The following is a 15,049-nucleotide window of genomic DNA, read 5'->3' on the forward strand; positions in this document are numbered from 1 at the left end:
CAGTGGTCAGGACTCAGCTTGTGGCCCCAACAACCTCCGCTCTGGAAAAGTCGCGGAGCAGGTGGAGCAGGTCTCACGAGGCACACAGTGGGGCGACAAAGCCCCACGAACACGGGACGTCCGAGGGGACGCGGTCATGGCCCCAGCCCCGGCATCCCCTGAGGACGACGCACTCTTTCCCGCCTCGCACACACGTTTAAGCGGCATCCCATAGGTGTAATTTAAGTGTCCGTTCTCTGGTGAAGAGACGCGGAAGTGGAGAGCCCCGAACTCCCTCGGGGACCCTCAACAGGCTCGGCACAGTGAAAACAACTGTTTCGAGAAAGGTCGGCGACGTCAGGCGGGCCAAGGACTGGGGCAGCTGGGACACCGTCCCCTCCACACTTTCTCCAAAAGGCGAACCTTCACAGGAACCGTCCAGGTGCCCCGCCCCACAGGTCGCACGCCCCCCGGAGCACGCAGGTGCTAGCTGTGCCGCGCGGGTCGCTGCGTCGTGGGTAGGATCAAAGATAACACAACCTTTGGAGAAACCGCCGCGCCCCGGAGAGAGGTTCCCCGGCCGGGGCAGGGCGGGAGGCTGCGGGCACCAGGGAGACCCGGAGGCGGCCCCGGCGAGGAGGAGCTGAGAGCTGAGGCGCCGGCAGCTCCCGCAGCTCCCGCAGCTCCCGCAGCTCCCGCAGCTCCCGCAGCACAGCTCCCGCGCAGGGCGCCCACGGCCCGCGGGAGTCGCTGTGCAGCGCGGCCTTGAGCGCCTCAGGAAGGCGGCAGCGCCTCCCGGCCGCAGCCTGTGGCGGCTGCAGGGCCTTGGTGTGGGGCGGGCCTCGGTGCCCTGCTCCCCAAGCTAGGAGCAGCGACAAAGGCGAGTGCTGGGACGCCGGCTGCTCACACTGGGACTCGGCGCTCGGTCAGGGGGAATCGGCGGTTCCCCGTCGCCGAGGCTCGGACGGTGTGTCCCGCTGCTTCTCTTCCCGGGGACCGAGTGGAAGCAGGCGGCGTGCTGAGGAAGGCGAGGGAGGCCCTGGTGTGATTTTTGTGGTATCTGCGTTTCCGTAGTGTAGTGGTTATCACGTTCGCCTCACACGCGAAAGGTCCCCGGTTCGAAACCGGGCGGAAACATCTCTTTCAGTTTTGCTGATGGAGGACACCACTTAAGAGTACAAGGGTATCTACTAACCAGTCCACACAGCTCTCCCATTCTATTCCTCTATATTGATATATCTATGATATATTTGTGAGACACAATATGGATGAAAAAGAGAGAGCGAGAAAGATGCAGAAATCTACCATCTACTGGTTCATTCCCAAAAGGCAATAGCACCTAGAGCTGGGCCAGGTTGAAGACGGGAGCCTGAAAATGCATCTGTGGTTTCATTGGCCTATCGTCTTTGGCCATCTTCCTCCATGTTCTCAGGGTGTTAGCAAGAAGGTGGATTAGCAAGAAGCGTACAGCTGGGACTTGAATCACTGTCCATATAAAATGCCAATGTTTACCCCGGCTGCTGCACTTCCCATCCCGCCCCCTGCCTGTGGCCTTGGAAAGCAGTGGAAGGTGACTCAAAGCCTTGCGGGACCCTGCAACACATGTGGGAGACCCAGAAGAAGCTCCTGGCTCCTGGCTTTGGATCAACTCAGCTCCAGCCATTGCAACCACTTGGGGAGTGAATCAGCAGATGGAAAAGTCTTTCTGTCTCTCCTCCTCTCTATATATCTGACTTTCAAATAAAAACAAATAAATCTTTTTTAAAATGCCAGTATTGCTGAAAGCCATTTAATCTACTATGCCACAGCCGTGGCCACCTATGATTATCTTCAATTCCTTGTCTCTCCCATGATGGTCTTCTGCCCATACATTTTGCAGATTTTATTTTTATTTGCTTAATCTCTAGTGACTCATTTTCTTTCTCAATTGGTTCCACTTACTCTCTGGTTCTTTACAAAGTTGGTTTCAGGATTCCCATGTACCCAAAGCTTTTGCACCACAAAGTCAAAAAGTGAGTTTTCACATGCCTGCACCTATGAATCATGAGTAGATACTTTGCAGACAAATTAGCAGAGTTCTGAAAATAAACTCCCATTTAGGAGGCATTGCTATGGTGTAGTGAGCTAAGCCATTGCTTGCGATGTCAACATTCTTTAGGGCTGATGGTTGCAGTTCTGGATGCTTCACCTCATATCCAGCTCCTTGCTAGAGTACCTGGGGAAGCAGCAGAGGATAGCAAGAAGCTTGACCCTTGATTTGTATGGGCGTTTGGAAGACTGGAGTGCAGAGGGCTCCCTTTCCCAGAGGAAGACAAGTCACCGTTTGTGAGTTGGGTAGCCACGGCGCTGGGGGACTCACCATGTTTCTGCAGGTGGTTGGCCAGGAAGAAAGCAATAGCTCTGGCCGTGAGGTATCTCTCTTTCAGGTCGCGGAGGTTCTGCTTGTTCTCCTCCAGCTGGGAGCGCAAGCAGTAGTAGGTGTGCAGGGCACTGCTGTCAGCCTCTGCCCCAGAAACAGTGCTGGGAGGCGTGGCCATGATGGAAGCTTGTGCTCAGAGTAGAGCCAGAGCCTGGGCGGGAGAAACCAGCAAAATGAATACAACTCAAGGGATGGTCCACCGCTGTCTTTCTTAGTAACTTCTTAATTATCATTCAAATATACAATTATGATAAGTGAATTTTATGGTATGTAAATAACGTCTCCATAACCTACCTCCACTTCTAAAAGTGTATTTCAAGAGCTGTTAAAGCATGCAAAATACGCTCATAACTTACTTTTGGGAAACACCGTGTAAGCCTTCACAACACTGGCACCCCTTAGACACAAAAGTAAGGCACAAGGTGCCAGAGGGCAGAGCGGAAGGCACGGCCGCAGCCACAGAATCCCACAGGAGTGAGGGCGGTGCACGAGCGTGCCAGGTAACGGCGTGACGTCACAAGAGCAGATTCAGAAGGTGGGGATGTCATGGACCCTCACGAACCTCTGTGTTCCAGTTGCCAAAGCCAGCCTGGTGCCCGAGGCCTCTGTTTTCTCCTGATCACCACCAGAGGGCACCACCCAGCCAGCAGCGAATCTCAGTATTTGTGCACCAGGGGACCCCACCACAGCCCTGTATTCCTAAAACCTAGGCATAGTTCCACTGTTTCTTCTGGGAGCACACACAACATAGAAGCATTCAATTTTTTTAAGGAACTCAGTGTTTTCCAAATTGTTTTTCTTCTTCAGTTTTAGAGCTTGAAAGCAGAGTCAGAGTCAGATACAGAGATAAATCCTCCAGGCACTGTCCCACTCCCGATTTCTACAGCAGCTAGAGCTGAGCCAGGCAGAAGCCAACAGCCAGGCAGCCACGCCTAGATCCAACTACCAGCGCTGTCATTGGCTGCCTCCGTGTGTGCACACCTGCAGGAAGCTGCAATCAGGAGCCGGGGTTCAGAACCAGGCACTCGCATATGGGAAAAGGCATTAGCAGCAGCAGTTTGATCTTTGCTTACCCAGTCCCGCCAACTGCTTTCACTGCTTAAGGACTGTCATGATGTATTGTATTCCTCCTGAGGTCTGGAAGGTCTGGGAATGTGTGGGTGGGGAGACTGTTGAGGGAGAATGAGACAGATGAGGTATGACTCCTCAGGACTTCCACCAACCAGGCCACTGCACTTGCAAGTCAAAGAGGAGGCTCAGGCCCAGGGGTTTACAGGAGGGAAACTGGAGGACCTTAGGGCCAAACCTATACACCCACTCACATGTGAGAACCGAGTTGGAATTGATGGTATCAACCACCATCTGTAGGTACATTTAGAAACCACGGATGGGGGACCTGCCTGGCAGGGCTCAACCATAGTACGTGCCAGTGAAGGTTGGGGCAGGGGGAGTGGACCATGTTGGAGTGGACCCTGTTAGGCTGGGCTATGTCACTAACCAGCTCATGAGAGAACTGTTTATGGGAGCAGATTCTGTGAAGGGTCACGGGCACATCCCTGTGAGATTTGGTCTGCTTGAGGGCTGGACGTGGTGATGGGCCAAGCTAGGCATGACCATGGAACTCACCAAAACTCAGGGGTGCCAGAGTTGGGAACAGGCCAGGCTGGTTCAGGTTGCAGTACCAATAGGCACACCCAAGGATGCAGTGTGGGGCAGTACGGCCACAACATCCACCGGCACACACAAAGGCTGCGACTGGAGAGCAAACTATGACTGCTAAGGGCCTAGCCTCTGCTGGCACACATGAGATCTGGGTCTGAGAGTGGGCCTGGTGGGGGAACGTGGGAACTCCCTTCATAGGCCATCACACATGTGGGGTTGGTTGGGCTAAGCTGAATTCCAATACCCATTGATACGTAAGAGAGCTGAATGGGATATGGGAGACTGGACCAGTCTGTTGCACTTATTGTTCAATCCTCATTAAGCCATTACTCCTGCTGGTGAGCACATGAGTCAGGGCAGGGTTGCTCCATTTGTGTACAGGTGTGGATTAGCTCTAGGGGAGCAGACTGAACAGCGACAGGCCAAACCATAGCACACAGACATGCACAGTAGCCAGGATGAGGTGCAAACCATGCTGGAGTAGGCTAGGCTAGGCTACCACACCTACCTGTCTGTATGAAAGTCAAGGATGGGGGCAGGCTGGGCAGGGCTAGGTTGCAACACTCACCAGCAAGAGTTGGGATTTAGGTCAGGCCAGGCCAGGCCAGGCTACAGTATCTGATGGCACAGGCCAAGCTGGTGATGGGTAATGCGGGGCTGGGTTGGAGCAACCCATTGGCATGCTTGAGATTTGTGGCTGGGAGCAGATCTGGTTGGGGATGCCCCAGCTGGGCCTCAGTTCCCACTGGTGAATGCAAAAACCAGAGCAGGGGCAACAAAACGGGCTGGGCATGACTGCAGTATCTCTCCATGCGGGTGTGGACTAGTTTTGGGATGTGCCAGACTGGGCTTGACTCCTCACCTGCTGGTGCTCACAAGAGCCAGAGTGGGAATAGGATGGGCTGAGTTAGGCCTCTGTGCCTGCCCAATCATGTGAGAGCTGGGTCTGGGGATGGGCTAGGCATGTCTGGGTGATAGCATCAAACAATATGAACCTGGATGGGTGTGGGCTGGTTGGGCAAGGCCACTGTACCTTCCAGGACAGGAGGTGGGCCAAGTCCGGATGGGCCAAATCCCATGGGTATGCATGAGATTTGCAACTAAGTGTTGACCTGGTAGAAGAGCTTGGGGAACTCCTCTGTCAGGACACAGTCCCTGCAGGTTAGCACAAGCACCAGGGCTGAGAACAGCCCAGACAGCAAGGTTACAGTACCCACCAGCAGCATATGTGTGGCTGAGGCCTGGGGGCTGTCCAGGCTGGGCCAGTTCATAGCTCCCATCAGCAGATGTGAGAACCAGGGCAGGGTACAGTCCAAACCAGGTTGTGCTACAACACCAGGCAGTCCACATAAGGCTGGGACTGGGGGCTGTCCAGGCTGGGCTAGGCTGTAGGACCCTTCAGTACCAGCTGGAATTGGGGACTGACCAGGACAAGCCAGGCTTCAGCACCCACCAGTGAATGCAAAGGTGAGTTGGTGCTATTTCAGACTGGGCCAAAGCGCTCATCAGCACACGTTAAGAGCTGGAAGGGAGGCTTGGTGGGAAAGCCCAGTTAGAGTAGCTGTGGGGGCTCCCCTGCTGGGTTGCAGCTCCCACTGGTGAGCTTGTAAGCATGACAACTTGGACTGGAAGCAGGCCAGGCTGGGCAGTTCTACGACACCCATTGGCTTGCATGTGAGCTGGGTTAGGAGGACAGCCGGTTTGGGCTAAGGAACCACATCCACTGGTTCGTGTATGAGCCAGAGTAAGTAGAAACTAGTAGGTGCTGGGACAGGGGGCAACTCTTCCTAGGCTTTACTGCAGAACCAACTGGAAAGTGTGGGATCCAGGCCTGGGAATGGGCCTAGTAGGGAAATTGTGCACACCCTCTGATGTGCTACAGTTCCCACTGGTGAGCATGAAAAGCAGGGCTGGGGTTGGACCTGGCTGGACAGGCAGTGGCAGCAGCCTGCACGAGTGTGGATTAGATAATGGGGTTGATAGGGCTGAGCTAGGCTCCAACACCCATTGATGTGTAGGAGAGCTGAATGGGATGTTGGATGGCCTGGACCAGTCTGTTGCACGTACTGTCATGCACAAAACCAAGGCTGTGATTGGGCCTGGTGGAGGCAATTGGGGGTCTCTCTGACTAGGCCTGAGTTCCCTCTGGTGTGCAGGTGGGCTGAGTGTGTGGTGGGAAGGGCTAGGCTGAGCCACAGCATCCATTGGCTTATGTATCAGATGGGGCTTGGGCCAGAACTGGCTAGGTGATTGTACATAGCAGTGTGGAGGCTGATGTGGGTGATGGACTGGGCAGAACCCCTCCCTGGCTGCACACAAGGAAGCAGGTCTGGAACGACCTCTGGCAAGGTGTCTTTGGGGACCCCCTCAGCTGCACCACTGGACTCAGAACTCCCACCATGGGAAAGTCACAGGATCTGTGGTCTGAGCGTGGAGTGCCCATGTCAGAACTGCGTCTCCTTGGCTGCTGAGACTTGTGTGGCAGACACCATGCCCAGACGTTTACAGGGAAACTTGACAACCAGTCCACTGAGGCATCCAGTGGACATTTGGGGCCGTGGAAGGCAGAACAAGTTGGACAACTCAGCTCTCCCATTCAGGCTTTGACAGCAAGAGCTAAATGAATGGAGGCTCTAGGGTGGACTATGTCAGCCAATGGGCCTCGGGAGGATTTCCTTAACCATAGAGCTCTAGGTCAACAGGATTCCATAAGTACTGAAGGCACTTAAGCAGTGCCCTAGGAACATGCTCCACATCCAGGCCCTGGAATGATATGGGTGGCCATCCCCCATTCCCTGGTGCTGATGTGGTTGGCCTCCTGGGTGTGGCCCTCTCCCTTGCTCTCCCCATTTTCCTCAGAAACAAGAAGAAAAAGAGAGAGTAGAGGTAGGCGTCTCATCCACTCCCCCACATTCCTCCGCCTTCCCTACCCTAATCAGTGTTCCCCAGGGGCATGCATCCTTCCCAACTATGTGAACATCATCAAAAATAAAGTGAATGTATTAGTTAAAACAACAAGGGTGGAAGATCTTTGCTTCTCCTTCTCTGTGTCAATCGACCTTTCCAACAACAAATAAGTAAATCATTTTTAAGAGCACATTGTACATATGACTGTGTATGAAGAACTATGTTTTAGTAATGATATAGAGGAACTAGGTGGGGGAGAGGGAATTGGAGAGGGGATGAGGGAAATGCCAGGAGCCTGTGGAATTGTATCATAAAATGATAATAATTATACTAAAACGTAAAAAAAAAAAAAAAAAAAAGGAACACCTTGTTATTGGAACGGAAGTTTTAGAGAGATTTAGAGACAGAGAGGGAAAGAACTTCTGTGGGGTTCCAGCGCTTGAAGCTAGGGAATTAATTTGGTAAGCCACAGAACAAGCAGCAATATTCTTATTTCTTTGAAGACTTATTATTTATTTTTATTGAAAAATTACAGAGAGAAGGAAAGACAAAGATTCTCCCTCTGCTGGTTCACCCCCATGTGGTCGCAATGGCAGGATCAGACACTATACACCGGTCAACTTTGTCAGTCAAACTCAGGTGAACGCTGGAATAAGAGCGATGGTGCTCCGGGACATTGCGCTGCAGAAATACCACCGTGAGTGCCCAGAGACCCGAACGCAGAGTGAGGACGGCAGCGTTGCAGGTCACCTTAGAAGTCACACAGCCGATTTGCACAGGCGATGCAAATCAGACAAAACAAAAACGGGAGTACCGTCGTTCTCCCAGTGTTCAGGGAGGATCTCACGGATCCCACCTGCATAGGCCGGCCCCAACCTGAGGGGGTGGGGGAGATGAGGGTGGAATGACGCGTTGGATGAAAAACACCACAACCACTCTAAAACGCAGTACTCTAAGAATAGTGGGAAAAAGGCCTATGCCAAACCACCCTGAACACGCCCCATCTCGTCTGAGCTCAGAAGCTAAGCAGGGTCGGGCCCGGTTATTACTTGGATAGGATAGTGGAAAATGGCTCAATTAACGTGTACGACAGTGCACCAGCGCTAGGTGGAGCCAGAGCCTTGCAAGAGCGGAGTGCCGGCTCCAAAGCCCGGGAAGCCGGTTTGTTGGGGTGGAATCCCCTCATCACGCAACCACCCACTCGCAGGGAAACCCCAGCTTCCCAGGGCAGAGCACGGCCCTCGCCGCCTTGCCCGTCCCCTGCTTCGGAAGCCAAAATCTGGGAACGGCGGTGCGCACTCCCATCTCCGCCGGCGTCCGGACCGGACCCGAGGGAGCTGAGCGTGCCTGTGGGCGCGGGTGCGGGCGCTTCCCGCTGGGCAGGCCTCGGGCGCCGCTCGCTCCACCCGGGGCGCTCGGGGGGCCAGGCGGAGCCCGCGGACGCAGAGAGGAAAGGCTGCGAGGCGAGGCGAGGTGAGGACAAGGACACCTCCCTGGAGTTCTGGATATGGCGTCCTGGCCCGGTGGCCAAAGGAAAACGGTGTTGGTCTAGTCGCGGGGCGGTCAGGGTGTCCTGAGGGAGCTGAGCGAGTGCTTGGAGACGCAAAGACTGGATGGTGCACGGATATTCCTGGGCGCCGAGGAATAGTGACGGTCGTGACGGTCGTGAGTGCCTGCTCACGAGTTGCAGTAAGGCTTTTGGCAGATGTAGTTGCGTGTTGCCGTGATCGTATAGTGGTTAGTACTCTGCGTTGTGGCCGCAGCAACCTCGGTTCGAATCCGAGTCACGGCATGTTGGTCTATGGCACTGGGTGATTCCTTTTCTTCCTTCAACCTTGTTTTCCCCCTCCCTCTTTAGAAACACGCAGGCTTGGAGCTTCTGATTTACCTGAGGGCCTGGCGGCAGCTCCTCCCACAAACTCCTCTGCGTCCCCACCTGCCCAAACCAGATGTCGCCAAGTCAGGACGCCGCCCACACTGCCAGCCCTAACCTCTCTGCTCACACTCGGGTCTGTACAGGCTCCAGCCTGCTCTGAGCACCAGGAACTCTGACAGCCTGCTCTCTGGCCATCCTCCCACAGCCGGGTGCTCCGTACCCTTTTGCTCCTACAAAGATTGCAAAGACCCTGTAAGCCCCATCCCAACTTGGAGGGAACATCCCTCATTTGTTCAGCGTGGGGAGAGGTTTGTGTGCACAGGAGAAAGGCAAGGATACAGAGCAAGGAAGAACGGGCCTGAACCAGAACACTGATCTGAAAGTGATTTGGGGTGGGACCAGGAGGAGATCAGAGGATGGGTGGGTTTGTGCTGGACTCCCGGTCAAACTCATGAGCTAGAAGCACCCAGCCTTCTTCCCCAAACACACACCTGCCCTGTAGGTGTCGGGGAATCCACGTGGTCCCTATCCCAGTGGGTTCTGTGCAGGCTGAGCTGAGAAGGAGCAGGGAAGTTCCTTAGGCAGAAGAAGTGTCAGACAGAGCAACACAGCCCTCTGCCTGGCTGGCCCTTGTGGACAGGCTCCCAACAGGGTGGACTCGGGACAGCAGCAAAGGGAACCCCTGAGGGCAGAGAACCCCAGGGTGTCAGAGTCAAGCTGCACCCCAGAGGTCCACCTGAGTGGGACAGCTCTGTTGCCAGTGGAATGCTCCCCTGTGCTGTTGTCATTACCGCCATCTGCAAGAGCTCAAAACTGGACAGTGTGTCCAGCGGTTCCCAATGGGAGGTGGCTGTCCCCTCCTACTTCCTTGGTGGGTCCTGCTGCAGGAACAAACCACTTTGGGCCCTCAAAAGGAAGAGTTTCCTCTTGCTGCAGTCACACAGGCAGGGACGTGACATGATTCACCAGAGGAGCCCTGCCCCATGAGGAGTGGTCCTCCCCAAACCTCAGTCCAGTAGAGGCTGAGATTCCTGATGTGGCAGCGCCCTCACACGTGACCCATGGGATTACTGGAACGTGCCACTTGATGTCCCATCTGAGCAAAATGTAGGCTCCAGGGAGGACACTCAGGTGTGGAGGCCTTTGCCAGGGGAAGAATGCAGCTGCCACCCGGGCAGTGAGGTTGTGGCAGGTGCAGTGGATGCTGACAGAAGGTTGTACCTAATCCTTGCTCAGGTGAGTTGCCTGTCCTCTTTTTGAGACAACACAGATGTGAAAGATGACCCTGTGTGCCTTCCTTTCACTTAAATTTCTTTATTTTCATTAGAAAGGCAGTTTAAGGAAAGAAGGAGAGAAAGAGAGAAAGATTTTCCCTTTGCTGGTTCACTCCCCAGGGCAGCAGCAATGGATGGAGCTGAGCTGATTCAAAGCCGGGAGCCAGCAAAACCACCACCACAAGTGCAAGGTCCCAAGGCTTAGCATGCCTTGGGCTTAGCATTCCTGCCCTGTAGAAGGTGGGCTGTCAGCTGCCAAAGACCAAGCAGCTTCGAGTACTGATCCTTTGGGCTCCATGGGAAGAATTCTAACTCTGGGTATTTAAGATTTCCTTTATGGTAAGCTGACTGTGATAGAACTCAGTTGTGGTGCCAGAATCATCTCTATTCTTCCGTTATGGTCCAGGACCGGTCATCCTCATATTTCCACCCATAACCCTCCACCAAAAGCAGTGCTCTGTCTCCAGGAGGATGTCTCGAGTTTGATTGTTTGATCAGTAATATCATCATAAATACACAACCTGCTCTCTCTGGCTTTTCAAATAAGAGGTTTGCACTATTTATTTCACCCCTTTCACAGGTTGGTTTCAAGAGCAGAAATGATGTTGCCACCGTCATTGGTATGGGCACACCTTTCAGCCTGTGCAGCGGGGATTCCAGAGGAGAGCTCAAGGTGCAATGGCTTCATTCTTCCTCAATACGTGCCTCTAATGAGTAGATTTAGCTGACTGATCTTCTACTGAAAGACACTGAAGGCCGTGCCAATTGCTTTCTCATCTCTAGTAACATCCCTGTCTTCACTTCTCTGCCAGCACAACAAGCTGAGTGTACATGGACCTGTCACCCCCTAACAGGGGCAGTGCTGCCTGTCCTCCTCCTCCTAGCTGAAAAGATGGTCCAACAGAAGAATACGGTGGGTACTACACACGGTGTTGTTGTGTCGTGTGTGTTCACCTGCTGAGCTTCTAAGCTATCCAATAGCTTCTCCAGTGACTGTACCTATGATCTGTGGTGACCTAGACATACGGCTACAGAGGAGGAAGCCAAGCGGCCTCTCTTATGCCATTTAGTCAAGCTATGTATGCAGGGAGGGAGAATCTTTGGCTTCCAACACCCATTGCTCCTCTCTGCTTTTATCTCCAGAGATCTTGGTTTTGCTGCTACAGCACTGAGGGGAAAGTAGGCATCATCCCCTGCCCTACAGCGTACAACGTGCATGCAGATACCTCAGTATTCTTCCTTGCCAGATTTTTTGGGGGCTGTGTCTATACCAGACAATCCATGTGAGATACATTATTAGAGCCAAGGGAACACACTCTACAGGCCAACCCTGAACCTAAAGCTATTGACTCATGTTCCCTTGCTTCTTCTATTGTATCCCATGAGTAGAAATAGAACTATTAGCTTGTGCATGCTGACCACAGTTACTAGATTTGTCTTTTATTGCCTATATCATACAGAAATATAGAAGCAGAGTTACATGCATACATACAGCAGAGAGAAAAATAAAGAGAGAAGCCATCCATCCATTGGTTCATTCTCCAAATGACTGCAATAGCTGGAGCTTGGCCAGTCCAAAGCCAGGACCCAGGAGCTTCTCTGACATTGGCGCAGGGACCCACGCTCTTGGGTCATCTTTCACTGTTTTCCCAGACATATCAGCAGAGAGCTGGGTCAGAGTGGAGCAGTGGGGACTCAAGTTGGTGAACATACGCATGCTGGTGTTCCACCAGTGACTTTATCCACTATGCCTGGTTTTTAATAGCTAGGTGAAATCAGGCTTTTAACAAAATGAAAAGTACTTTCATATTTATGACACAGTTGAGGGGCTTGCAGACCCACGTGGCCCTCTGGTTAGGGTGGAGACAGTCTGGGTAGAGAGAAAGGGGGTGAGATAAATGTTCCTCTCTTTCTTCCTGTACCTGCAGTGTTGGTGGTGGAGGGGTGCATTGTTCCTTGTTATCAGGCTGCCTCAGGGCCAGGGGATGGAGATGGTTATTTGTATCACCTGGGAAACCCTGATGGGGGCAAGAATGTCCCAAGGGTGTTACTTGCGTTTCTTGATTGCTCTGAGAGAATGTCTCTTCACTGCACCACAGGTGAGAAATTCTACCTAAGGCCAGGAAACTGTCAACGTCTACCTCAGCGTGTTCCCAGACTTGTGTTTGCCATAAAGCCTTGTCTGGAGTGCTGTTCAACCTGCTCTTCTTTCTACCCTTTGAGGAAGTTCCCAAAGTCTTATTTTGGATTGCATGAGCCAACTGTCTTCTTTCATGCACATCTGGGTGTGTTCTGTATTGTTGCACGAGAGTCGTTGGTTGAAGCGTCCCAGTCTTTCAGTAGGTGCTCTGAGGTCAGACCATATGTCTATGTGATTTCTCTGAGTTCAGGGATTTAGAGCTCCTTAAGCATTGCCACAAGGGAGGTCTCAGATCTGGCTCTCATGTGCATGAGCAGGTGTAGCAGCCTGGCTAGCCTGCCCCTGCTCTGGGTCTTGTGTGAAGTGGTAGTCACTGCAGAAAAGTCCCCTAAGAATCTCAACCATGCCCATCTCCCGGCGGATCTTGTGGGTGCCGCCAAGTGCTGTGGCCTATTTGAGGAAACCCCCAAAGAACCCCAAGCAGGCCTGCCCCAGCCCCGGCTATTACTGGCATCAGCCGGCAGCAGCCAGTGCTGTAGCCTGGCCCAGTCCAGCCCATCTCCAGCCACAGTACTCAGTCTGCCACAGGGGATGCTGCATCTGCCATTGCTGCAAGCCCTCTTGCCGCCTTAGGCAGATGAGTGACGTGCGTGAACCCTAACAATGCTCCTCGTTAGCTGTGCTGCTTCTCCACAGTCACAAAATACTGAAGTCAACGTGTGCCGTGTCCCCAGCTAACCTGGAACACGGCACGAGTGGGAATCCTGAAAAATACAGACCTAGCAAAACAGCTTAGAAATCCAGCACAGAGGCTGGCACCAGGCATCCCCATGGATGCCATTTCCAGTCCTGGATGCTCTACTCTGTTCTGAATACCTGCTAATGTGCCTGAGAAAAGCAGTAGCAGATGACCCATGCCAGTGCAACCCTGTACCCACATGAAAGACCCTCAAAACATTCATAGCTCCTCGTGGCTTCCAACCATGCGGCTCCCACCTCCTGTCCTTGCCTCCATTTAAATTTTTTTTAAAAAAGAGCTTACAAAATGTTATTAAAACATTTATTTTACAAATCCATGGCAGCTCACCTCTTTTGCCTTGGGATCTGTTATAAACCTTTTCTTCACCTCCCCTTGGTCCCTACTCCCTCACCTCCCTTCTCCCTTTATTTCTTAATTTTGTCTTACTTTTCAATTTTTCACTTGAAAGAGTTGCAGAACAGTGCTAGACAGCGAGATTGATCTCCCATCTGCTGGTTCACTCCCCGAATAACCCTGGGCCCAGAGCTGGAACCCAGGAGTTTCTTCCGCGGCTCCCATGTTCGTGCAGGGGCTTAAGAAATCAGGCCATCTTCTGAAGTGGAGCATCGACTCTGGGACCGGCATCCATGGGGAATGCTGGCAGCTGGGCAGCACGGTGCCAGGCCCCCTCCGTTGAAAAGCCTGCTGCACTTGGCAAGATAAACACAACAACAAAACCACACTTTCCTCTTCAAGGAACACACGCCAAACCTTTTACCCCAAGAAGGGATTGAGGGGATAGAGGTCTCTGTTGGTCTAAGAATGGCACTCCTTGTTCTTGCCTAGCTGAGTCACATTCCACATGGTCACATGGTGGAACTGCTATGATTACTTCTTATGTTAGCTGCTAGCAGGATGACAAAAGAGAGCAATATCGTATTCTTGCCCAAATAAGAAAGAAACACAAGGCATTGCTGCACTTGCCAGAGCTGTTCAGGGTAGACCTCAACAGGCTGAACGGGCGGGAGACAGTTCTGGACTGAGCCGTCTAGGAAGGAGCTCAAGGCATTCTGCCTGCAAGGCAGCAGCAGTCAGGTCCTCAGCTGTTGTAAGATTCCGAGCTCGGAGAGCTTGTGCGCTCAGGGAGGGATGCTGTTCTCCTCCTGCCTCTGGTAAAACAGGCTGGGCTCCCGGCGGTGTCAGGGGCCACTGAGCAGTGGGCATGGCGGTGTGGCCTTAGACCCTTGCTGCTGTGAGAGAGAGCAAGAGGCGGGGGAGGGGGGGGGGGGAATCCCTGCATGGCCTTGGGCTCCCTTTTGTGGAGAGACAGCATCAGCGAGATGCAAGCGTGGGGCATTGGTGGTTCAGTGGTAGAATTCTCGCCTCCCACGCGGGAGACCCGGGTTCGATTCCCGGCCAATGCAGCAGATTTTTACTCTCTGCCCCTCTGCTCGCTGGCTAAACTGCACTTCCCTCCCTAATCCCTAGCCCTCCCCCTCCTTACCCCTCGCAGCCTCCCCTGCTGGCCTTGCCAGCCTCCCCTCAACAGAACACGTGGGGCCCGGTTGAGCTTCAGCAGAGCAGGGAGAGGTATATCTTTGAAAATCAGAGCTACTGGAAGAGCGGGAGAGGCATCTGACATACCCAGATGGCCAGGAAGGCCAGGGTGGATCACCCCGAACGCGGGAGCTTTTATGCTGGTCCCCCGTGGGGTGCAGGGTCCCAGACACACGTGGAGCTTCCAGTACCTCAACTCGTGTCTACATGGATACCTGGCTGCAGGTTGATGCCTAACCGTGTGTCACATGGCCCGATCGTAGGTTTATTTTCCCCGGGGCGGTCAGTGTGATGCTGCGAAGGAAAGCAGCCCCAATGTGCTGCCTTCCAGAGCTTTCCAAAGCAACCAGAGCAGAGGTTTGAGGAAATGATTCAAGATTAGGGGACGGTAAAGGTTCTTCTGTTCCAAATGTTTAAGCCTGGGAGAGGTGTGGCGTCTGATTTTTATCGGCCCTTTTTCTTATGTCCCCGTTCACCTGCACCAACCCATCTGTTG

The 15,049-nt window shown here is 53.2% G+C and overlaps 3 non-coding genes across 3 annotated transcripts; all 3 read left to right on the forward strand.

The window, feature by feature from the left end:
- The first annotated feature begins 1,043 nt into the window (after positions 1–1,043).
- Positions 1,044–1,116, forward strand: TRNAV-CAC. The gene has a single exon. It is a non-coding gene; the product is annotated as a tRNA-Val (tRNA).
- A 7,571-nt stretch (positions 1,117–8,687) lies between these two features.
- On the forward strand, positions 8,688–8,759 carry TRNAH-GUG. Its single transcript has one exon. It is a non-coding gene; the product is annotated as a tRNA-His (tRNA).
- Positions 8,760–14,349: 5,590 nt separating this feature from the next.
- On the forward strand, positions 14,350–14,420 carry TRNAG-CCC. Its single transcript has one exon. It is a non-coding gene; the product is annotated as a tRNA-Gly (tRNA).
- The last annotated feature ends 629 nt before the right edge of the window (positions 14,421–15,049 follow it).

The sequence above is a fragment of the Ochotona curzoniae genome, unplaced genomic scaffold (assembly GCF_017591425.1).
Source record: "Ochotona curzoniae isolate NIBS_2020 unplaced genomic scaffold, NIBS_Ocur_1.0 scaffold_1037, whole genome shotgun sequence".
NCBI lineage: Eukaryota > Metazoa > Chordata > Mammalia > Lagomorpha > Ochotonidae > Ochotona > Ochotona curzoniae.